This window comes from Zalophus californianus, chromosome 9, assembly GCF_009762305.2.
Source record: "Zalophus californianus isolate mZalCal1 chromosome 9, mZalCal1.pri.v2, whole genome shotgun sequence".
Taxonomy (NCBI): Eukaryota; Metazoa; Chordata; class Mammalia; order Carnivora; family Otariidae; genus Zalophus; species Zalophus californianus.
In genome coordinates this window covers 82168305-82192958 of record NC_045603.1, presented here as the reverse complement: position 1 = coordinate 82192958, position 24654 = coordinate 82168305, and the positions used below count along the sequence as shown (strand labels likewise).

The 24654-nt window shown below is 37.3% G+C and overlaps 1 protein-coding gene across 12 annotated transcripts in view; it reads right to left on the bottom strand.

The window, feature by feature from the left end:
* SOX5 (SRY-box transcription factor 5) overlaps nucleotides 1-24654 on the bottom strand; it is a 1040220-nt gene that overhangs the window by 825494 nt on the left and 190072 nt on the right. For 11 of the 12 annotated variants that reach the window (XM_027594377.1, XM_035729355.1, XM_027594379.1 and 8 more), the window contains one exon: nucleotides 3727-3803. The exons of the other annotated variant lie outside the window; for it this stretch is intronic. The gene's annotated coding sequence lies outside the window, so the exon portion shown is untranslated. The remainder of the gene's footprint in view (nucleotides 1-3726; nucleotides 3804-24654) is intronic. 12 annotated transcript variants of the gene reach the window in all.

The following is a 24654-nucleotide window of genomic DNA, read 5'->3' as shown; positions in this document are numbered from 1 at the left end:
GAAAAACTCCTCTTGTGTTCAGAGATGCAACTTAGAATCCCAGGCTAACTCCTGCCTGTCAATAAACTGAGAAATCTAGGTAAAAATAAAGAATATTTATGACTGTTACCTTGGCAGTTGCTATGTCAGTGTCCACCATCATTAAAAGACTGTTTTCTAACCAATATTAATGAAAAGTACACAATCACTCTGTAGGCATTTTTAAAGTACCCACATTTTCCAATGATTGACCTGTATTTCCTACCACTTTTCTTAAGATTTCTCAATCAAAAATAATTTTTAAAGAAACAACTGACATCACCAACATGTTCTAAAACGAAATATAGCTAAAAAGAAAAAAAATCAGCAGATCTACAGATAGTTTGGGCCAATCATCAAAAGGATATTCTTTACAAATCACTTTCATAGACCGGATAAATATCTTTTCCCAAGTAATAATATTTATTTTTAAATTTCTTTGAGTGCCGTTGACACACAATGTTACATTAGTTTCAGGTATATAGGTTAGTGATTTCACAGGTTTATACATTATGCCGTGCTCACCACAAGTGTGGCTGCCAACTGTCCCCTTACCTTGCTATTACAATATAATTGACTGTATTCCTTATGCTCTGCCTTTTATTCCCTGATTAATACTTTTTTCTTTTCTTTCTTTTTTTTTTTTACTAAATTGAAGGGATTTAGGATGCACATAAACACAGGCCCCCATCACAATAAAAGTTGTTGAACCAACACTGGAAAACTTCTTTTTATCCTAATAGAAGTCTTCTGATGTTGCCAATTTAAAGTTTTCGCCACGAATAAAAGATTTTGTCTCTTTTCCTCATACACAATAATAGTTACAGAAACACCATCAAGGTGAACCACTCATTTCTACTTTAGCTAACAAGAAAGTATAACCTCTTTTTCATTCTTAATTTAATATTATCATTTAAACAACCAGTTATAGATTGCATGCATTTTGTGTCTTTTTTCAGGAAACAATCTAAGTAAAAACACATTTTCCTGGATGGCTATGGATATCAATGCTGGTTTTCATTCATTCCAGAAGGCATTGATTCATTGTTACTTTTAAGAGTTTCTTAATCTAGAATCCATGGATCACCAGGAAATCTACAGTTTTCTGGAAATCTACGCAAAATTTCATGTGTATATACCCATTGTGATTTTTCTTCTGACAGCAATTTATTTTGTTTATTGATTTATTTTGCTACCTAGCATCTATACACCCTCTCTCCCTCTGGGAGGCAATCCCAATGCCTAGCTCACGGAAAGTGATAAAGATGACTCTCTCTCTTGCTCCGAGAGAGGTGTGCAGGATTAGTCTGTGATCTAATCAAAGCCAATTAGTACAAAGAGACTTTTGATAGGGCTTCTGGGAAAGAGACTCTCTTTTTCCTATTTGATCTGAATGAAACATGAGAGGATGTCCATGCTGAAACAATTCTATTGCCACCATCTTCCTCCCAAGTGAAGCCAAGACTGAAGCTGTCTTAGTGGAAGCTAAGAAATGGAGAGAAGCTGAGTCCTGCTTACATTATTTCAATACAGAAGTTAGCTCTTTGCCTAGACTTTCCATGTTTTCATAAATAACACAAGTACCTGCATGCACATTCACACCATCTTACTCCCCAACATACACATAGCTGACTCCTTCCTTCTTCAGCTCAACTGCTACTGTCTCTGACCTTTACTATCTAATAAAAATTCCCCTCTCTGTATCTTTACGTCTGTCCATCCTACCTGTCTACGTTTAGTCAAAATCATATGCCATATGCTGTTTCTTAATTTGGTGCACAGGAATTTGGTCAGTTTTCCTGTCCTTTTCTGTCGAAGTATACAAGTACAGGATTGTCTTCCAATTTGGGGGAGCGGGGAGGGAGGAAAACAGATTAAAAACTGAAGATTCAAATAGAGAGCCATGTTGTAAATTTCATCAAGGATGGAACAAATTGAGATTTTTTATTAGACATATACAAGAAAATATATTTCAGTCAAGCAAATATCTTTAGCATAGATTAGGAGGAAAGGATTTTTATGCATTTTAATCTCCATTCCAACCAGACTTAGCTGACATAATTATGGGGCCCCTAAAAGTAACTGCTGCGGTTTAGAAGCACTTGCCACTTCTTTTGAACTGGCTCTATAAATGCCAAGAGTGAGTATTTCAGATTAAATGAATAGATTAATAAACATCTTTAGAATATCCATCATTAAGGTTGATTTATGTTCTATTGCCATCAGTAATTCAAGGAAATGCCATGCTATTCAAAAAATATTTCATGTCGTTCTCACCATTTTGCCAGTGTTATGACACCATGTAAGTAAGACAGTATCTATATTCTTCTGCTGTTCTAACCTATACTCAAAAGCCAATAGATATTAAACCACTTTAAGTTTACATGGGCATCAGCATAAGAATCACTCATATTTATAACTCTGATGAATGGCCTTTCATTTATAAATTTATAGTGTATCCATAATTTCTTTAGGGAACCAAAAAGTTCATTCAAAAAACTTGCCACAACATTTATCTATGCAAAGATGATGGATATGGTTTATAAAATTAAATGCTTTTAAAAATTAAAATCATATTGAAAAAAAAAAAGGACATGTTTTTTTCTTGGGTTGCTCACATTTTAAAACGATCCCAACTGCACTCTCAGCACTTACAATGCTTAATCTAGATAGCATATTAATATATGTATTAAATTGGTCTAAATATATTGTTAGTGGACTACTGGACATCAAGTTCACTTAAATTTATTATTTTATTTTCTAATTCTACTCCTCTACATTAAGCTATAAAATATATAAAGTATAATTGGGATATAATATTTCTTATTTATATTACTGCATTTGCTGTGTTTATTTCTTCAGGACCACTCCCAGCATACTGCATGGTGTATGGTAAGCATGGGCTATTATAAACTATAACTTAAATAAAGTACATATTTGCCAAAAATCAACATTAACTAAACAAGGAATCCTATTTTATTCCAATATAGACTTTGCTCAATTGGAGAAATCAGTAAAGTAAGAGAAAATGAAAGGTAAAAATGATCATTAAAGTAACCAATGAAATGCAGAGTATCAACATTACAAGTGTGAAGAAGAGATGCACATTGTTGTTATGTATGATGTGCTCTGGTAGCATTCCTATTCTCTCTTCATTTGCCCTCATGTACTATTAACGTAGGAAATACAGACAAATCTCAGTGCTATGTCTCCCCCCCACACACACAAAGGCAAAGGAGGTAAAACTATTTTTTAAAGATCTATCCTATTATTAAAGAATATATTAAAAAATTGAAGCTGAGTTTTTTTTTAAGATTTTATTTATTCATTTGAGACACAGACATAGAGAGAGGGAGAGCATGAGCAGGGGGAGAGGCAGAGGGAGAGGGAGAAGCAGGCTCCCCGCTGAGCCAGGAGCCCGATGTGGGGCTGGATCCCAGAACCCTGGGATCATGACCTGAGCTGAAGGCAGACGCTTAACCATCAGAGCCACTCAGGTGCCTCTGAAGCTGAGTTTAAATATTTGATTCAGTTAATATGAACGACAACCTCCAAATTACTAAATTTATCATTAGCTCATCCAGTCAAAAAAAATTTTTTTCCAAATGCTTGTAAAACTCGTAGGCAAAATATTTCTTACATATTACACTTTCTCTGTTCTGCTTAAAACTAACATAATATTAAAAAATAAATAAACAGTTTACATACCCCAGTGGATCGCTAGCTCCTTGTGGACAGGAACATATGTGTCATCATCTTTGGGTCACCCGGGGCGAGCACAGCACCTGAGATATAATGCATACCCCATAAATGTTTTTGAATTAACTAAATGATACAGTGCTGACTGGAATCCATTTGGAAGATGTGAATTCAATGACACAACCATTCTATATAGCAATCCTCTTTCTCTGTATCCTACATTATTAAACTATCAGTGCACATTCTTATACATTTGAATGACAACTTTGTCCTGAAAACAATTCTCAAGAATAGTTGCTTCTAAATGCTTGTTACATTATATATTCTTATTGTCCTTTGGTTTTGGTGGAGGCAACAGAGTAAAGTGTTTGAGATCATGTACTTTTGAGTTAGGATGACACCGGTTTAAATCCTGGTTCCACCATTGACTAATTTACATGGTCTTGGGTAAGTCTCTTAATCGATAAATCTCAGCTTATCTTTAAAAGAAAAATAATTATAGCATCATCCTATTAATGTTCAAAAAATTAAAGGAAACAATGCTTAGCACACTGCCTGACATATGGTATGCCCTCAATAAATGATAACAACTATTTGCATTCATTTCTCTTTCCCTCCCTCCTTTTCTGTGTGGTGAAGAGTTAAGCTTATGCAAGGAAAGATCTGGCCTTTGTCTTTGACTACTAAGAGGTGATCTCTAGGTCCTCCAAATGTCATATCTGGCAAGAGTGTCTTTGCTTGCCTGAGAGCTTTGGCCACAGGACAGTCATACGGTGTGATTTTGGATGGCGGCTTGGGAACATGCAGTATCAATTTTGCCTCTGGAAGGAACTGAAGACTAAAGGTATCAACCCAACAGTGACATCCAGGAAGGGCTGGAGACTAAAGGTCAGAAACTTGGACAGTATGTGATCACATCCCATTAAAAACTCTAGACACTAAAGGCTCAAGCGAGCTTCCCTGGTTGACAGTGTTCCATGTATACTGTCATATTGATGCTGGGAAAGTAATGCATCTGATTCTATAAGGAGAGGACAATGAAAGCTCTGTGATTGGTCTTTCAAGCCTCAAACTCAGACTCAGCCTTAGCCTTATACTTAACAGCTTGAGACTCAGCCTTACATACTTTTTCCCCTGGCTGATATTAATTTGTATTCTTTCCCTGTAATAAACTATAACTTTGAGTATAATCTGTTTTAGTGAATACTTCTAGCAAGTTGTCAAACCTAAAGGTGGTTTTAGAAACCCCTCAAACTTGCAGCTGGTGTCAGAAATGAGGAGTATGTGGGGAAATGTGCTTGTAGTTGACTGAGTTTGTAGCTGACTAATTGTACAGTTAGTTAAACTCTTGTACCTTCCTTATTTAAATCTAGAAATCCCCAAAACTTTATCATTCAAGTTAACTTAACAAAGCTTTTACTATTAAAAATCACTTTGAAGTGACGGTGTTTATGTATAGATTATATGGCATTGTTTTTATTATTCTTGCACAAACAATAAAAACCACCCCCACTGCCACACCCCCAGTAATAAATATAGAAATGTTTTGTTTGGTTTTGGTAATGTGAATGGTAGGAATATTCAGAAGTGAATGAGTCACAAACAAGTAAAATTTCTAAATAATAGTAATAGTAGATCTGTCAAGGTCAAATGTTAGAAAATTAGCTTCATTAAAAGATGTGCTAGTTTTCAAACAAAATGTTAATTAAATCATACCTTTATTTTTGCTTTCCCTAAGACGCTGTTTACAACTTGTGTTTTTTTTTTTTTTTAATGTTATAAATAAAGGTTTGGTAGGTGGTATTTAAGATGCTCCTCCCAAATTCTCCTAATTGGGAAACATGCTCTGCATAGTCCCTAGAAATGTGAATATCATGGCTTTTACTCTCCCAAATGGGTTATATTGTATAACTCTAAAACAGGGGAACTATCTGGGTAGACCTAACCTTTTAAATCTTGATCTAGAGGTCAAAAACAGAGGGAAATAGAGATCTGAATCATAAGGAGGATTTGACACACCATTGCTAGCTTCAGGATGGGGGAGAACCTATAGAGCCTCTAGGAGCTACGGACAACCCCAAGCTAATAACCAGCAAGGTAACAGGGACCCCAGTTCTACAACCACAAAGAGCTGAATTCTACCAACATGAATGAGTTTCGAAGAAGATTTTTTTTCCTCAAGAGTGTGCACAAAAGAACTCAGCCAGGCCAACCTTGATTTCAGCCTGTGGTTCTCTGGGTAGAGAAAGCCACGCCATGCTAGACTCGACCTGGAGAACTCCAAGCTAGTGAGTGGGCATTGTTTTAAGCCACTAATTTTTTAATAATTCGACACACCAACAGAAAATTCGTACCCATAGGAACAAAATGCATGTATTTTACTGACCTCTCTTCAGTCTGTTGCTCTGAAAACAAGTATCAGTTATGTGCTTGGATTCATGAACCATGTAGACCCCAGGTTACCATGGCCAATGCTGAAAATTCATAGACCCACTCTGAATAAGAAATACAGAAAAGATACTCTGTATGCCATAAGCTATAGACTTATGGTCAGAAACTTGGACAGTATGTGATCACATCCCATTAAAAGGTCAGAAACTTGGACAGTATGCTAAAAATGAATGCCCAATGTGATGGTATTAGGAGGTGGGGCCCTTTGGAGGTGCTTAGTTCATGAGGGTGGAGCCCTCAGGAATGGAATTAGTGCTCTTAACAAAGAGACCCCAGAGAACTCCCTACTTCTTTCTACCATGTGAAGTTACAGCAAAAAGGTGGCCATCTAGGAAGCAGGCTCTCTCCAGACACAATGTGCTGGTGCCCTGATTACAGGCTTCCCAGCCGCCATAACTGTAAGAAATAAATTTTTGTTGTTTATAAACCACTCAGTTTATGGTATTTTTATTATAGCAGTCCATATGGACTATGACAAAAATGTATTTATTGCCTATAAAACAGATCATTTGGAAACCTCAACTCTCTATCTCCTATATGGAAGGTGTTCAGAAAGTAACTCTTAAATATGCTGTGAATTATCTCTAGATTTTCTTGGGCCATCTTAAGAGGTGGGAACAGTCAGTACCCATGGCTTCTTGAGGCATATGTAGGAAACTACTATATGTTCAGTGCAGAGTGACAGACTCTCTAAGTATCTGGAGAGAGGTCGGAGATCACTTAAAAGGAGTCTCCCAGGAGCCTTCATAGAATATGTTACAACAGTTTCTCCCTGTCTCATTCCCTTTTCATTCATTACTACAATGCTACCATAATATTTTTTTATAAAAAACAAATCTCATCATGTTGTACCCCTACTCAAAATGACCAATTTTCATGGCCCTCAAGATAAAGTCATTCATCCATTTATACACTAAATATTTAAGTATGTACCAGATGCCAAGTTCTGTGCTAGGTGATAGGGACACAATGGTCAGTATAATAGACAAGGTCCTGCTCTTCAGAGCTTTGCTCTTTCAAAAATATACTTCCCATTTTATTTATAAAAGCCTATAATTAATCTTTAATCCCTAACTTGAGCTTCACTCCTCTGGGAAGCCCTTTTTGACACTTCTAGGCAAAATAAGGCACCCCTTCTCTCCCATAAAATACTGTTCCTAATCATAAAATAAAATTGACCATATTGTATTAAAATTGCATGAGATTACATGCCTGCATCCTCTGCAAGCAGAATACTGAGAGAAAATTCAGGAAGCATATACATATCAAATTCCTAGAGTCAAAAAGAGATTATGAATGAGTAGTTCTTCTTGGAAGGAGCTAACCCTGGATCTACTCCCTTCTGCAAAGTAGGATATACAGTGTGTGTATATATATATATATATATATATATATATATATATACACATAATGGAAAGAAAGTATTCTAACTTGAGAGTAGGAACTAGGCTGGGAGGTAAGGAATGAGAGCCCATGAAATAACCTGTGCTAGCCCACACATCTTCAGTATGCTATGCTGTGATAATTCCTCCTGACCCTCTATACTCTCTATCTCAATTAGGAGTTCCTGGAGGTCTGGCCCTTTGTAGACTCCAGTATGCAAGCTGGGAGGTCAGCTACTGTCTAGAACAAAGGGGCTATTAATCAGCTTACCTAGTGAGACAACAATTTTGAATGACAGAATTTGAGAGTGGAAATTTGTTTATAAAGTTTTCCAAAAATTCCCTGTGAAAAAAACAAAAGCTAAATGTGGATCCTTCCACATTGGGAATGCGCTCGCACTCCTATGAGAATATAGGAATTCTCATGTACGTACGGAGGAAGGGGGAAAGAAGTCTACGGCAAGGAGGGAGGCAGAGCTCAGAAACAGGGGCCAGGCTTTCTGCATTTCTTGTTATTAAATCGATAAGGAGGTGGGGCAGGAGAATGTCAGCTGGATAAAAGGAATCCAAGGGCCTATCGGCTGACAGTTCTCTTTCACGGACATCGTTTGTTGGGGAGGGGATGGAGGAGATCAGAAGCCTCTCAGAGAATCCCTGTTGTAAGTTTTGTACCTAGCTAACCCGGCAAAGGAGAAAACACAGGTGAAGGAAGGTTCCCAGACAGACTAAGTTAAAATTGGTTATTCCTCACAGGTTGTGTGCACGTGCAAAAACCTAAAAATTTCCAACACACACATACACACAAGCGTGACAGAGAAAGACTGAAAAAGCCTTGGGATGAGATAAGGAAGAGGGAACTCGAGTTCAAGGCAATCGTAGGTCAGCAGCAGCCATTCTGGCTCAAAACCCAGGCAGAGTCCTGCTACACCATCAAGAACAGAGGGCTCTACTGATAGAGACAGTATCAGAGGGCAGAGCCGGGAAGGATACAGAGGACAACCCCAGGGCCAGCAAGCACAGATGTGATGCTCCACACTCCTGAGCGAGCCACAGTGATACATAAACCCCTCAAAGATGGTTTCGTTAGTGCAGACAGGGGCAGAGCCAGCACAAAAGCGAGGTTTGTGAGGCACTTAGGAGGGCACAAAATGCAAGGAGCATCCCTCTCAGGGTCATGTAAGTGCGGGGTTGCCACCAGAGAAGGCTACCTCCTTACATTTTACACCCAAGGTGCCTCTCTCACCCCAGCCTAGTCCTAGACCTGGGAAATAGAGGGGGGGGAAAATAAAACAGAAAGAGATGACTCGATAGTGAGGACAATGAGTTATTTTGTGCGATATTGTATTTACTTTTGATTGCCTTTCAATCTGCCCAGTACGGTAGGGACTCAGGAACAAAAATACATTATGGAAACAGCTCCATTTTCTTTGTATATTAGAGTAGAAGTGGATATATTGTGACTCAGTTAGATGTGTCTCAAAAATTATTATAATGCTTTATCAGATTATTTTTCTATTTAAATTACCCAAATCACTGTAAAAATCTTTTTTTTTTCTTTTGCTTTATACATTGTCTAAGCATATCAGGTCTACCTTTTCCCATACTGTTGAAAATTACATGTTACCTCACTCAACATAGGAAAAAAACCAACAACATCAATTTCTTAAGAGTCAATAAGAAGGATGACCACCTGTACTACCCCCCCCACCCTGAGGCATATTTCCTCATGTCCTCCTGTGAAGTCTGCCAAAAAGACACATGATCTAAAATCTCAAATCACTATAAATCTGAAATACTCTGGCAATTAGCCTAATTTAAACCATTAAGATGTGTGCTGTGGTTCCTTTTACAAATTTCAAGAACTTTCACATGTTCTATTTAATAACTCCCTAAGTAGCAGCACTATGTTGGAAACTGCCATTAGGACCTGGAGGTTTTACCTTTGTGCTCTACCAGCTAGCTGAGTGTTCTGGAACAAGTCACTTGTTTTTTCAGGGTATTATATTCATCACATTGAAGGGCTAATCTAACCAAGTTCCAAAGTTCCACCTGCTCTAATATTCCCACGTCAAATAGACAACATCTTCTGATAGTACCATAACCTTTCTAATACATGAATAAGGGACAAAAAAGTTAACTGATCAGCCAGTCACAATAAAAGAACTGGTAGCATGAGGAATTACAGGCAGATATGTTAAATGAAATGAGGGGTGATCCATAGTCATTGTAGTCAAACACTTTGATATTGATAGGAATGAGTATAAAGCATGCCAGGTGCTTTACATGTAATGCCTAGCTTAATTCTCAAAGTGACTCTATAAGTATGGACTTTGATTATACCCATTTTACAGACAAGAAAACTGGCACAAGAGATTAAGAAATATGTTCAAGATCACACAGCTAGAAAATCTTTAGCTAACTATGATACTCCTATTAGTTGCAACCAAAAGAATTCACTTAAAACACAGTGAAAAGTACAGGACAAAAGAAATTCTAGAATCACCGCATATTAGAAATGTTCACCATAGCCATTTCTGAAACTACAGTTAAAGAAGACTGCAGAAAGAAGTTATTGCTCAAAAAATTTATTTTAATGAGGTGGTACTATAGAAATGCATACAAAGGTGAAACTGGAAAGGATATAATCATTTCTTGACTGCATTCCACAGGGGAGGGAAATTAGTTTACTAGGGTAATGGCAAGACTGTGACTGGAACCCGGGGCTTCTCTTTTTTAGCCCAGTGCTCTTCCTGGTCTCTTTTTAAAAGTTTTGGAAAGGCCATTGTGGCTGAAAGTGCAGACTCCGAAGCCAGCCTGCTCGGTTTGGATTCCTGTTCTCACTCATTAGCTGTGTGCTCTACAAGATGTGAGGACTAATACCTACAGGATAGGGTTGTTGTGAGGAGTAAAATAATGACTACATATCAAACACACAGGACTACAGCCAGTAAGGGCCTAGTAAATGTTGGCCTTTATTATTACCATGATAACACATGTGGAAAATAAGGAGGCCAAAACATTAACGGTCATTCAGCAACACACAGAAGAGAGCACAAAAGTCTTGTTAATAAATACCATTTGAGATTTAGCCATCCAAAAAGTCTATTCCTGACTCTCCTAAGCACACCATGTAGACAGCAGAGAGTACATTTTTGTCAGGACTAGAGAGAGAGGAAATGAGAGCTCATTCACTAGCAACGTTTTAGGGAGGAACCTTAGCTTCCAGTCTGAGCTTTATCATTAGTAACTGGATTTTGGAAAGCCAGACCACGTCTCCAAGTCTCAGTTTCCTTCTTGGAACTTTCTTATCTAGGGATACTCCTCGAGGTTTCTCAAATTTCATTCATAACTGAGGTCCAAAAGATTCCATACATGAATTTTAGTAATTCTAACTAAGTGAACAATGTATAATCTTTAAGTACGAAATCTTTTGTTTTCTTGTTTTGCATCAGATTTCCTGCCATTATTAATTTAGGCATGATTATAGGAAAACATGTATAATTTGCAATTCAGTCTTTAATCTTAAAAGGATTCCATGGGTGGAAGAAATGGGGAATGAGTGACCTAGCTCTGTCCTTTGCTTAGCCCACCGCTTGCTCAAGGGATCCTAACTCATCAAGGAGGAGGGCTGTATAGCTTTAAAATGACTTCATTCCCATATTTACATATTTTTAATAGGGCTATGATGAATCTCCTTCCGCTTGACTCCTATTTTGAGCTGTGATATTTTAATCTCCATTCTTGCTGCAACTTAGCAGATGAATGTGCAGTGTGACAGAGCTCAGAGGAAATAGTATAAATAAAGCAAAGTGGAGCTATGACATCTCACATTTTATAGCTTTTTTATTGTAGCCGAAGCATAAACAGAGCACAGCTGTGTTATACTTACCGCTGTGAGCACTCCCTCAATCCTCACCCCCTATTGTTTTTAAAAAGACAGCGCTCTTATTCAGAAAGCTTTGGCTGTGGGTAGCATGGCCCCACCAGGGCAGCCTCTACCCCAAACCTCTGCATTTGATGGGTTTCTCCTCTTACAGTTGTAGATTCACCGTGTTCCGTATCATTCATCCGACTGAAAACCCACACTGTACCGTAGCAAAAACACGCTGCTCTTCCCTATCGGAAGATAACTCCACAACGAAAGCTATAACTGTCACTCCTCTATAACACACGCACTGTGCCCAAATAATTTCCAAACACTCTCTTAATAGAAGACACACAACTAGCTAGAAGTATTCAAAACAGTGCACTCTCTTAATGAAAACCCCTTTTAAAATGAAGAGGTTTTATTTCTCACTTTCAAGTTAATTCTTAGTCATGTCTGGGTGAAAGTTGGAAATGCCAAGAGGGTGAAATAGAGTGCGAGTTAGAAAAGTGGTGTTGAGATGTGCAAAATAATTCCACTAACTGAGACAGTCGTCAGGTTGTGGAATTCTTCAGGCCAGTTACATATTTCACTAAATCTGAGGAAGACAGACTAAAACAAACAGCAAGGACCTTCTACACTCTGACAAATAAGAAGTCATGTATACACAGAGTTGATTAGCCCAGGATAAGCACCTGATCGAAGCAAAGCCAATCAGAGTCCTTCCCTGAGATATTTTATTTAAGTAGGATGGAAAAGGCCGCCAGCTATAAAATTCCTGAGCTGTCATCAATGGAGACATTTCCTCCCCTATGGAGAAATCTCTATTGCAGCCAAGAAAGAGTAAAGTCACTACCTAAAAGTGACAGGGAGACAAGCGAAAGGGATCAAACCCTGACAGAGTATGACTTCTTGGTCCCAACTGCTCCTGAGACCAGTCTCCATTCCTGCCTTTCCCCCAGTTTGGTTATTTGCCTTCTTTGTATTCCTTTACCCAACAAACTGCAGCTTTTTCTCTCAAGCTGCCTCAAATCAGGTTTTATCACTTACAAGAAAAAAAAAAAAAGGAATCCTAACTATTACACCTTCTGGAAGAGACACTTCTTTTTTTTTCTTCAGTTGGGTTAAGATTTATTCTTCCTTTTTCAAATACCACCACACTATTTGTGGGAAGGAAGGAAAACCCTCTAGGCTTGTAAAGGAATGTGTAATGAAAATTCAAAAGACACATGCATCCAAGTGAAAAGAATATAGGGGCATAGTAGCCTATACACCAGTGAAGTGAAATGAAAGACAGGAAGATTGATTTGCATCATCATTAACATGGAAGGAGAAAAGCACAAGAACACGATAACTGCAAGAACCACCTCCATTGACAAACGTAATTGTTTCGAAACAACAGGCCCAACTGGGCTAACACAGGGGCAAAGTTGGTACCCCAAGCTTCTCAGCTATCTATCCGCCCAAAGTTGCTCTTCTGCCAAGCCCATTGTTTACCAAGCTGCCAGCCCAGCCCAGGGATCTGATTAGCAATTTGCACTTTTGTGAGAGGATTAACAGAATTCCTTTGTTTTGATGTCGGATTATCAAACTGCATCTTTAAAGAGGTGTGACCTCATCCAGATTCATAAGCCTGCTCCCTTGAGAATGACTTGAATTTTACTCTACTTGCGCAACATATAATTTCATAAAGGAGTTACTGTCAAAACACGGTACTCAATTCTTGATGTGTGCGAAGAAGCACATTTGTAATGTAAATAACCTCAGAAGTTTTGTGATATTTTAAAATAACCCATCTGGTGGGAAAACAAGGATTTTCAACCCATTTGGTTCCAGCACCGTAAATTAGTGTGCATCTAGCTCATAGAACCCAGAGATAAACCCCCTTTTCCAAACTGAGACTCATGATGCTTTTATTTTCAAGGGCAAGTATTTTTAATTGTCTCATTCTCCTGAAATATTTTTTTTAAAAAGGAAAGCAGAATGCGCAAAAGAGTAAACTGAGGAAAACCAAAGAATTTGATGGCTGAGTTCAAAATGATAGTGATAGCAAACTGTTTATACTCCTTGGTCTATACGTCCAGCTTCACCTAAATATAAAGATGAATGAGGAAAATACAATCAGAGTTTTTTATTTCGTTTAGTAATCGGCAACTAATCAGAAAGAAAGTCCCCGAAATTTCCACCGAAGTTTGAAACAAGTAAAACTTCCAAAGGGGGCATCTGCAGGGTAGTATGCAACAGATTTAGAAAATCAGTCTGTAGACTTGGCACTAGTGTAGTTTTTACTTGAGGTGGCAATCACAAACAGAATGCACATGACCAGTCCAGCCTACAAAGGGCATGCATTACTGGTGTGAGGACTGTATCTTGGGAAGTACATAAATGCTCATTCAGCTACAAACAGCAAAAGGGCAGTCTGGCCACAACAAATGCTCCAAAAGCCAGACATTGCTGCAGATGAAGTCGCAGCTTTACTTGTTGACAAACTAAGAACCAAAACAAACAAGCAACCAGAACAACCTGTTTCATCAGGAAGAAGCAAGTATAATTAAATACGTCTATTTTTAATATTAATATAGATCACTTCCCCAAAGTTAATAGATTTGGAATATTTCTTTAAATTAGGAAACCTTCAATTACAGTGAGAGTGTACCAGGCGGGCCCTGATAAAGTGAAAGGTATGTTTGCCTGTCTATAAGTATAATACATACAGACATATCTATTAAATCAATAGTTCTTAATGGATGGATTGTGTGGATTAATGAACTCACTTGGAAAATCTTTTTTAAAAAAAAAATCAAGTCATGTACCCCAACTTAGAACCAGTGGATGGGATGAGAACATATTTTTCTGAAAAATCTCAGATCAAGTATTCTATGAATCCCTCTTAAACAGCCTTCTCCTATATTTGAAAATAGCCCTACTGTATGGATTGCTAGTTGTGTCTTACGAACTAAATTGGAAATGTCCTTAAAAAGGTGGATCATGTCTCTTAAGAGCCTCATGTAGTGACCTGCACACATTTGGTGTTCAATAAAGGTTGGATAAATAAATTCAAAAGACTTGTGGTTAATTAAACAAATACTTCAGGGAGAATAGGAATGAAAAAATAATTTAGTAGAATTTGACTTTAACCCAAAGCTGCCTACATGGAATTCAAGAAGAAAACAATGTGCATTATCTTTCTGTAACCAAAAATACAGAACACCAGTCAAAATCAACCTTAAATTATTCATTTATTCAACATCTATCTGTTGAATGTCTCCATTTGCTAGGAGTTAACTTGGGCTCTAGAGATAGAGCAGTAAACAAAACAGACCAAGCTCCTTGCCCTCATGCAGCTAATATTCTACTCAGGGAGATAAAACATAAACAAGATAAATGAAATACGCCATGTTAGTTAGAGAAGGGCTAAGGAGAAAAAGTAAAGTAAGGGATGATACAAAGTGTTTAGGGAAGTGCTAGAAAAAATTTTAGATAGAAGAGAAGGAAGGGCCTCACCGAGAAGGTGCCACTTGAGTCAAGACCTGAAAAAAGTGCTGGAATGACTCATTCGGTAATGGTGCAAGAGCACTTCAGGCAGAGGGTACCGTGTAGGAGTGCAAAGGCTTTAAGAGGGATGGTGTCAGAGAAAGACCAGCATGTCAGAGAAAGACCAATGGGCAATATGGCTGCTGTAGAGTGCGTGAGAGGGGGAGGAGCAGAAGGCGAACTCAGTGAGGAGCCTGGTAGGGGCTCACTCCGCTCCTTGAGGGTCACAGCTAAGGACTCCCCTGAGGAAAGAAGTCGCTTGCAGACACTGCAGCAGAGAAGGACATAATATGACTGATCTGATTTACACTTGAAAGGGTCACCCTGGCTGCCATATGAAAATTGACTGAAGGGGAACAAATGCAGGAGTCCAGTTAGAAGCCTACAGCCATAAGCAGAAATGATGATGGCTTGGACCACACTGGAAATAGTGGAGACAAGGAAAGGTTGTCAGATCCTGGGAATATTTTGAAGGTCATGCTGACAGAGTTTTGTTGAGGGATTAGGTGGAGGATAAGTGAAAGAGAGGAGTCAAGGATGATGAAAGTTTTGGGGTCTGAGCAATGGGAAGAATGGATTTCCCTTGAACTGAATAGGGGAAGACTTCAGGGAAGCAGGTGTGAAGGGCACATCCGGGGCTCGTTTACATGTGCCATGTGGAGTTGCCAAGGAACCATTCGGAAATGTGTGTGTGGAGTTCAGGAGAGAGGTTACAATGTAACAGAAATTTATATTCTCCAAACAAAAATTTCCCTAGCTCCAAACACTATAAGCAGTCATTTTCAAATGAGTCTTTATTTAAAAGACAGGACAGAATTTGCAGTGTCTAAAATAGCGGTCTTTTAAAAAGTACAGAAATCCTTACACAGCCATTTGGTTTTAATAGAGACAATTTCTTAAAGCCCATCATATACTGATAAATCATAGGCCATTAAATTCATGCTGTCAACGCACACAATGAATGCCAAAGCAATAGTCTAAGTTTGGTGGTCTGACTCAATATGACTGGAATTCAGATAATCCAGAAGAACTAATATTGAGCACCATCTCTGGATGTGTATGCCTCACATTTTTCTAGGAATGTCAAGGAAACTTATATGCTCATGCTTCTGAGGGTCTGTTAATGAGACCTCATGCTGAGCACATTTTAAGTTTTATGTTTCAGCTTTAAGATTTATGGAAAATTTAAAAAATAAATTTGAAAAGATTAAATGTTTTAGTTTTTACTAATGTATGTGACTTTCCCTTTTAAATCATTATGTAAAAATGACTTTGAAAATTGCATATTACCTTATAGTCATTATTGTCATCACCACCAACAACATCACCAATATCATAGCTACCTTTTACTAAGCTCTACTACTTAGTGCTAGGCTTTATATATAACTTTTATAATTCTACATACCAGATCCTGTGTGTTATCTTATATGTATTAACTAATTTAATTCTAATATTAACTCTATGTTATTCATAACTATTTGTTACACTGAAGCCAAATGTCTCATAAAAAAAAAAACTTACAGAGAAACGTCTTCTACTTCATTGTGAAACCAAAAACAATAGTGAAGAATAAAACATACATAAGTATGGAGAATTGAAAGGAACTGAGAAAGTTGTACTGCTAGGTACTTGTCACATAACTGGGAAATGTCTGTCTGAACAATAATCCTATACTAAATGTCCTTCACCAAAATAAATGCCCTCTTCCAGTGAAATGCCATCCACTACAATGAACTGATAATAATTTCAGTGGCTAGTTAACAAAATTAAAATAATACTTATAGAAATAAAGAGTAATCTAAAACTATTGGTCTTTAGTAAAGAGTAAAATTTACTGTACAAAATATTGAGAGGAAAAAATTAAAGTAATTTCTAAAAATCCAAGAAGTCTAATCAAATATTTATGATATATATCTGGGTGTCCAGAAATAAATTAAAAGAAATAGAAAATATACTTCCACAGTCTTGAGTATTCCTTCCAAATCCTGTAACCGCTTCAGTTGGCAGGACATAATCAGTGTTTTATTTGCATATTGTCCACAGTTGTAAATGAGCATCTTCGTTTCTGGATTTTGGCACTGGACCATGTAAATGATTATACTGCTATATATTTAATGTAGTATAAAACATGGCCCAAAGTAAAAGTACCAATTTTAGAAAACCGTAAAACTCATCAAATAACTTCTCTAAATTCCTCAACATAAGTAGCCTGCAAACTGTGGGGTTGCTACATGTAGCATCTCCATTTACACAATCTCTCAAGGACTGTCCACTCTCTCTTCTCGTATCTCTTTCATCCCATATCCCATCCTTATAGATCCTGTTTAGGCAAAAGGAGTGAGGAGTAGCATAAAGCATGCCTCTTGGCCAGCCCAGAGTCAGATATGGGTTCATGGCAGATCTAGCACTCCCCTTAAAAATCCAGAAGGAAACCTAGTGAAACATACAAGAGAGAAGATACACACACTTCTGTGACATCTTTCATGTTCAGGAAGGCCGACTATAATTTTCTTAGACTATTCAAGTGCCATATTTTTACTGTCATTTTAAATTAAAAAGGAAAGTAGGGCTAATATACATAATCAGTAAAATTGTTAAGGAGGCAAATTTTATTTCTCCAAATCCTACATCTTCTTTGACAACAAGCTTCTTTCTTTTCCTTCTGCCATTTCTCTCAGACTTGTCTCTGACCACATTAGAGTTCAATTTGTCAGTGAAGTTGAACTCAAGGTGAATACCCCATACTTATAATATTCCCTTTGCTTTCTCACTATCATCAAAATGTACCTATTCCATGTTCTATTTGCCAAAACCCAAATCTTGAACTTCTACAACCACAGGTAGCCAAATGATACTACAGTCAGTGCCAATATGCCAGTGGTTAGAGACAGAAACTTAGAGTTGCAAGGGGAATTCCAGAGGTAATTAATTCAGCCCTTCACTTAAAACTGGAATCCTCTATGTAATTTCTCTATCATCATCTCAGATTCAATACAACTCTATTTCCAAGAGATCAAAATGCACTTCATTTTGAGGCAAAACATCCCATTTTAACTTTCCTCTACTGGTCTCAGTTCTAGAGCTACACATAATCACTTGTGTTTCACACCCACAAGCAAGTTCCACCTTTCACCCAGCTCTGTGCCCTGGGTTACTGATTTCTATAACATATCAAGAGAGTCTCTTGTTCCCAGGCTTCTGGTTGGGTTTTGAAAATGGGAGGCATCAGCAGGAGATCAATGAATAAGAGAAGAGTAAGGTCAGGATATGTATTTCTGCAGCTCCCTCCTTGCAAGTGACTTTCAGAATCTGGTGGTTTCTCCCCAGTCAGATGGGCCTCTCCATATGGTGTCCTCTCTCCTGGTCCCTTCAGGCCTAGAGGCGGTGACCACTCTCTACTATTATTATCAACCCCAGAACACTGCACCAACCTTTGTCAGTTCCTTTCAATAACAGCTTTATTGAGATATAACTCACATCCCATACAATTCACCCATTTAAAGTGCACAATCCAATGGTTTTTAACATATTCATCAAGTTGTGCAACAATTACCACAACCAACTTCAGCACATTTTCATCCCTCTAAAAAGAAACTCCATCCCTATGAACAGTCATTCTCCATTCTCTCAACCCCTCAGCCCTAAGGCAGGCACAAAATCTACTTCCTGTTTTTATAGATTTGGCTATGTGGGCAGCTCATATCAATGGAGTCATACAGTATGCGCTCTCTTGTGACTGGCTCCTTTCACTTAGCAAATGTTTTCAAGATTCATCCATGTTGAAGTATGTATCAGTTCATTTCTTTTTATTTCTGAATAATATCCCATTGTATAGATATGCCACATTTTATTTATCCATTCATCAATTGATGGATATTTGGGTTTTTTCCACTTTTTGGCTATTATGATTAATTCTGCTCTGAGCGTTGTATACAAGTTTTCATGTGGACATATGTGTTCAACAAGATGAATTTGAGAATGGAGTTGCTGAGTCATATGGTAACTCACAAGGTTTAACCTTCCAAGAGTTTGAGAGACAGACTCTTCCAAGCAGCTGCCCATTTTATACTCCTGTCTGCAAAGTATGACGGTTCCAGTTCCTCCATATCCCCAATACTTACTCTCTTTTTTATTGTGGCCATTTTAATGAGTGCAAAGTGGTATGTTACCATTGTCTTGGTATTTTAAAACCCTGTCTATATCCTTATAACTACTCCTTTATTAAATTCTCCTCAAATCATTTAAGTCCATCATCTGTTTTGTTTTGTTTTATCTATTTCTTTCATTATCTGTGGCCCTGAGTGAAAGGCCAATCCTTTATGATATTTTTAAGGATTATTTTGAAATCCTTCCTAAGTTTCCCTTTTTCAAGCTAAACAACTCCTCTTTATGTGAGCTATTAGTTTCCAGAGTACCTACCCTTCTAATTCACCAGCTTTAGACATTAAATTATCAATGCCCTTCAAATTATCTTACCCATAAGTGATATATGAGCTGACCAGTATACTATCTCATTGGTTACAGATACTATATTTCTTCTACTAATGCTGTTAAAGGTGACACTATCTCTGGTTTGAGCAGATATGTCTTACTATTGGCTTATACTGAACATAAAATCAACAAGAATATCTTGAAAATGGACTATCAAACTCAAATACCCACTACCTGCAATTGACCAATTTATTTTAAAGTTATATGTAGAATTACTTTTACACCATTAAATTTCATCTTATCAAGTTTGGGCCAACATTGTGCCTATCACTGACTTTTTTTTTTTATTTTTTTTAATTTTATTATTATGTTATGTTACTCACCATACATTACATCATTAGTTTTTGATGTAGTGTTCCATGATTCATTGTTTGCGTATAACACCCAGTGGTCCATTCAGTATGTGCCCTCTTCAATACCCATCACTAGGCTAATCCATCCCCCCACCCCCTCCCCTCTAGAACCCTCACTGACTTTCTAAGTACCAAATGAGATAAAATGGGTTAAAGTGGCAAATATGTCCTTGCCAAAAAAGGTAATTGAAGTGTTAGTCCCCTTACTTATTTTCTTCCTTCATCAAAGTTCTTTTTTTAATGAATAGACAAGCCTTAGCATATCATATTATCATATTATGTCAAGTCTAAAGAAACAATTGGGTGGACCCTACCAAGGAATATCCATTCTTTCTATTATACCCATTACAAGCCAAGACTCTTGGGGTCTCATTGTTATGCTAACTTGCCCTAATAGCCTAAATTAATTGGTAGATTTAGAGTTTTTTGAGAATGTCTTAATTATCTTTGTACTGAGTATGCTCCCCATTTCAAATTAGAGTATATAAATGGTCTCCAACTAAATCCAGTGTTTAGTCTTAACACCCAACCTAAACTGCTTTGTTCTTGACCCTAGAGGTCAAAGTCAGAGTCTTAGGACTTAGTCTTTTCTTTTGATACTATAGGTATATTTATAGATATGTAAATATAAATATACATTTAACATTAATTTATATATACTATTTAATACATAATTTAACATATAATAATTTAAAGTAATATACATATATATTTAAAATATGTATGTTTTATTAAAGTATACTTGATATTAGTTTCAGGTTGGCAAGTCTCTGCATTATGCTATGCTCACCACCTGTATGGCTACCATCTGTCACCATAAACTGCTATTACAATACCATTGACTATATTCCCCATGCTGTACCTTTTATCCCCATAACTTATTCATTCCATAACTGGAAGCCTGTACCTCCTTCTCCCCTACATCCATTTTACCCTTCCCTTCAATCTTCTTCCCTCTGCCAACCATCAGTTTGTTCTCTGTATTTATAGGTCTGTTTCTGCTTTGTTTTTTTTTTTTTTTTTTTTAATTTCGCACATAAATGAAACCATATAACATTCATCTTTCTCTGACTTAATTCACTTAGCATAATACCCTCTAGGTTCATCCATGTCACAAATGGCAAGCTATCATTTTTTATGGATGAGTAATATTCTGTCATATATATATATGTGTGTGTGTGTACACACATATATTCTGTCATATATACACACATATACATATATACATACCATATCTTCTTTATCCATTCATCTATCAATGGACATTTAGGTTGCTTCCATATCTTGGTAATTGTAAATAATGCTGCAATAAATATAGGGGTGCATATATCTTTTGGAATTAATGTTTTCATTTTCTTTGGGTAAATACTTAGTAATGAAATTACTGGACTGCATGGTATTTCTATTTTTAATTTTTTAAGGAAGCTCTATGCTGTTTTCCACAGTGGCTGCACCAGTTTACATTCCCACCAAAAGGGCACAAGGGTTCCTTTTTCTCCACATCCTTGCCAACATTTGTTATTTCTTGTCTTTTTGACACTAGCCATTCTGGCAGGTATAAGGTATTATCTCACTGTGGTTTTGCTTTGCATTTCCCTGATGATTAGGGATGTTGAGTATCTTTCCTAACAAGGCTGTTAGACATTTATATGCCTTCTTTGGAAAAAGGTCTATTCAGGTTCTCTGCCCATTTTTTAATCAGATTATTTGGGTTTTTGGTGTTGAGTTGTATAAATTCTTTAAATATTTTGGATATTAACCCCTTTTTTGGATGTATCATTTGTAAATATCTTCTCCCATTGAATATGTTGCCTTTTTGTTTTGTTGATGGTTTCCTTTGCTGTACAAAAGTTTTTATTTTGGTGTAGTCCCAGTAGTTTATTTTTGCTTTTGTTTCCTTTGCCTGAGGGGATATATCTAGAAAAATGTTGCTAAGACTGATGATGTCAAAGAGATTACTGCTTATGTTGTCTTCTAGTTATTTTATGGCCTTAGGTCTCATATTTAGGTCTTTAATCTATTTTGAGTTTATGTTTGTGTATGGTGTAAGGAAGTAGTCTTCCTTCATCAAAGTTCCTAATAAAAATATTAAAGAGGATAAGCCAATGAGTAGAATGTGTAGCACCTGACAACAGGCCTCTCTTTAGATTGATAACCATTATATTAATATATATAACCATTATCTTAATCTAAATCCTTTAGGCATGGTTCTTCAGCTATTAATCCATGTTACTATACTGTGCACCAAAACAATTTCCTTTCTAATTTCTCAAATTTGTATGATATATTATAAAAGTACAGCTTATAAATGATGGCATCTTATAATAGAATAACTTTATTAAAAAGAATAAAGCTAATTTTGCATCATTGGATGTTAGAAAACCCATACCAGCTTCTTGTGAACACCATTTTGTTTCTAAGTGTTCAGAAACGATCTACAAAAAAACACAATTTAGGATTTTACTAAAATCCTTAAAATATAAACAAATATAAAAAATAAATATAAACATAAAAAATATAATCTTTTCTCTCATTTTAAATCCAGGGTAACATTTACTCATCTGGAGTCTTCTGACACTTCTTTTCTTCTACATGCTATTTCAAATTTCACCAACAACGGGTTTTTAAAAACAACTTACTCCACCCTATATCCTTCCTCAATATGTATGAGTTAATCATAGCCATTCTGACCATTCAATACCTGAAATCAAAACATCTAAAAGTCACATTCGATTGTTCTCCTTTTCACACACACACACACGCACACACATCCAAACCATCAGGTAGAGCTATTCAAAATATATAAAATATATACCAACTCCACTACTGCCACTAGGACCAGCCAGAATCACCTCTCACTGGACTACTACAATGGTCTCCCACTGATCTCTCTCTCCCTTTTGCCCCCTATCATCTACTCTCCACACAGTAGCCAGAGTAAGCTCTTAAAAATGTGCATCTGACCTAGTCACTCCCTCACTTATAACCAGCTTCCCATCACACACAGAATAAAATCCGAGGGACCTGACCCTCCTTCCTTCCCAAATGCCATTTGCCTAATGTTCCTTCCCTCCCCCACGGCCCACCATCCTCATTAGCTACACAGGCTTTCTTGCTGTTCGTGAATCCTAACAAGCTCAGTGTCTCTTCTGGGTCTTTACCTTTGCTGTTTCCTCTTCCTAAAGCCTCCCCATAGATCTTTTTAGGACTTGTCATCACTCAGGACTCAGGTGTCCTCTCCTCAGAGAACTTTCTCTGGCCTTTTTATCTAAAAGAGCACTTCCAACTCTATTCTTTAGTCTACTTCATTTCCTTCATTCATTTGGTTTATCACTATCTTGAAGTATTGTGTATTTATTCTCTTATTTCCATCTTTACCCCTAGAGTCTAAGCACTTGCAGAGCAGGGGCTTTTTCTGCCTTGTTCATCCAATATATTTCTGCCCATCTATAAGAATAAACCAAAACCTAGTGAGCACTCAAAAAAAGTTTAATAAATTGAATGAGAACCCCCAAGGAACAAATATAATAATATAAATTCTGATCTTGGTGGAAACAGGGAGAAATACATAAGGCTGAGGGTTGCTTTGGTAAGTCTTCCAGTCACACTGTGCTTGAGGATCCCCACGTGAGAACACAGTCTTCATTCACTCACTACATCAATCAACAGACCAACAGGTCCAGTCTGAATCTGCTGATATCAGAGAACCGCAGCATATGAGAGCCTTCAATCTCAAGTGTGGGGCATGAGTACTTTTTTCCCTATCTCAACCACCACTCTCCCAATTATAATAAATGAAAAAAGTAGATTGAAGTTAAGGAAAAATAAAGCAAAATTAGAAGCTGGCAAAAAGCAAACCCACTGCCTGGGGCAGCCTGGGGCTGATGGATGATGACAGCTAGCAGACAAAGCCTGTTCCCCATTCTAAATTCTGTCTACTAAACAAATTAGCAAGCTCATCAATATCTGCACGGCATTTACCTTCTGCAGCAACAGCTGCTGCAAAATCGCGAAGCTGACTTTTTGGGTTGTGGTCTTGCCGATGGGACACATTTATAGGCCAATCAGGGTCCAAGATAACAGAATGACAGCCTGATATTACAAGGAAGGATTTTGTAAAGACTTGGAGGATGAACAGCTTGAGGGTCACCTGCACTGAAGCTATCACTTGCCCCCACCTCCCCAATAACTAGATGTCTGAATGATGAGATGTAAAAAGTTAAATTCCTGTGCTAGTAATTACATGTGTAAAACCTAAAAACATTAAGTCATTAAGCAGAAACTTGTGAGATATATAATCTTATCTCTGGATTATGCTTTAAACATGGTTCTTTTCAGGAAAACTTGCATTCAGTGTGGAAATTATATATAAAAATGACAAAACTCTTCCATACTTTAAAAAATTATGACACAAAACAACTTTCTATTTTATCATGAGACGAAATCTTGCCTCCATCTCCAAAGAAGGAAGAAAAGACCATATACAACAAATAGAATATATCGTCCCCTAAAAGTTTAAAATGAAAATAGCAAAGGAGGAAAGAAAGGGATTTTATGATTAATTTATTAATACCCTGAAATTCTTCAAAGTGGGCCATGGGTTATATCACTTGTAACAAGAAAAACCTGCCTTTCTCTCTCAGGCTAATCATGCCCCTTGCTACTAAGAGGCAACAAAGCAGGAGAGACATCTCAAGAGAAGGCAAGCCTATCCTCACCTGAGAAAGGAAAAGAGAAGGTCATCAAGAACCTTATTGCAGCTGAGACAAGCCAAGACACAGGATCCGCTTCCCACTTGCCTTAAGCAGATTCTACTGATTTTAATAATCCGTGTAGGCACTGCCTCCCAAGCTCAATTGGA